General features: G+C 41.9%; 1 protein-coding gene and 1 pseudogene across 1 annotated transcript in view; both read right to left on the minus strand.

The window, feature by feature from the left end:
- The window catches only part of LOC102866349, a 2,271-nt pseudogene extending 1,851 nt beyond the window's left edge, over positions 1-420 (minus strand).
- USH2A (Usher syndrome 2A (autosomal recessive, mild)) overlaps positions 1-1,634 on the minus strand; it is a 1,454,174-nt gene that overhangs the window by 489,149 nt on the left and 963,391 nt on the right. The window lies entirely within an intron of this gene.

The raw sequence follows: 1,634 nt of genomic DNA on the forward strand, positions 1-1,634 counted from the left end.
TGACATATTTCAACAAACAGACACTGGCCTGGATGTGCTCACTAAGTTGTGCCAAGAAATTTGGAGAACAGCCAGCTGGCTCACTGACTGGAAAAGATAGAAATATAGGAACTTTACAAGTTCCAAATAAGGCTCAAAGTCCCCAGGGACCAACAGGGTGGACAAGCCAAAAAGAGATTCCTGTACTGAAGGTCATACGTGGGCCACAGTACAAATGGGCATCACCATGGGAAGAGATCAACTGTAAATAATGATGTGGGAAGATAATGGAAAATCTGAAATTGTGTTCTTATTCCAGAGCTTATCCATTTTTTCTTTGGCTGTGGTTTCTAAAGGCACAACATTTCTGATATAGAGCTGAGGACTAAGATGGGCACAGAGGCAAAGAAGGCCAATGTGTTTCAGTAGGAGAACAACCATCTTGGAGTCTGAAGTGGTCAGAGGTCCCTCCATCTACTTGTTATGCTTCCCAGATCATTCAAGATATTGCAACTTGAGGTTTACATTTGTTTTTCAGTTTTCTCATCTTGAGAAATACAGAGCAAATTCCTGCCTTTTAATTCTGCAATCCGAGCTCCCTGCACAATGTTATAACACTATGTCTTCTTGAGCTGTCCTTTAAAATCTGTTCAGCTCATTTACTTCAGCATCTTTTTTCTTTGTTTTGGCTTCTCAATGCTCTAGTGCAATTTTCAGTCTCTTCTGATACATATCCATTTTCAAAACTGACAAACATGCAATGAAGACACCTTAATGATAATTGGTGACTGGAATGCAAAAGTGGGACATGATGAGGAAGGGATGTTAGTCAGAAAGTATAGACTTGGTGGGTGGCAGATATGATGCTGAAATAGAATGATTAAATTCTGTATGTTAAATGACTTATTAATTGCAAATATTTGTCTCTTTTTTTGCAATTATTTTTCTTAAAAACACAAAATGTGACTTTATACATGGACCTCACATGATGGATTGCATAGGAGTCAGATTGATTACATTTTGAGAAGGAATTGTTGGAGAAGCTCATTATCAGCAGTCACAACAAGGCCAAATTAAAACAAAATGAAAACGAGGCCAAAATTAAAACAAGTCCACCAGAACCATAATATGCTTTGGAGTCTACTACACATGCATTTCAAAATAATCTTAAGAATAGATTTGATGAATTGAACACCAATGATTGAAGACCAAATGGGTTGTGAGATGGCATCAGGGATCACAGCGACAAAGAGAGCAAAAGGTCATTACAAAAACAAAAGGGGAGGTCCAAGATGGCAGCGGAGGCAGAGACAGCGTGGTGAGCTGCGGGAGCAGTGAACCACTTAAAGCAAGGCCATTATGGCCTTCCACTGAACACTTAAACAGTTGATGACTGGCCCTCAGTGAAGATTGAGGCTCAACAACAGGAATTCAAGGATTCCCAAGGAAAAATGGGTGAGTCTCATGGCTCCCAACACCCCCTGCAGAGCCCGCGCCGCACAGCTGCTACAGCTCCATGAGGCCTCCACAGCTGGAATGAATGGATTCCCTCACCCAGGATGGATGCTGGGCACTGGCCCTCCTCAAGACTGGTACAGCGAAGCCACCACACTGCCGCAAGGTGGACTTGTTCTGGAAAGAATTATTGGAGCCAG

This window comes from Elephantulus edwardii, unplaced genomic scaffold (genome assembly GCF_000299155.1).
Source record: "Elephantulus edwardii isolate Elephantulus edwardi_28Jun2011 unplaced genomic scaffold, EleEdw1.0 scaffold00090, whole genome shotgun sequence".
Taxonomy (NCBI): Eukaryota; Metazoa; Chordata; class Mammalia; order Macroscelidea; family Macroscelididae; genus Elephantulus; species Elephantulus edwardii.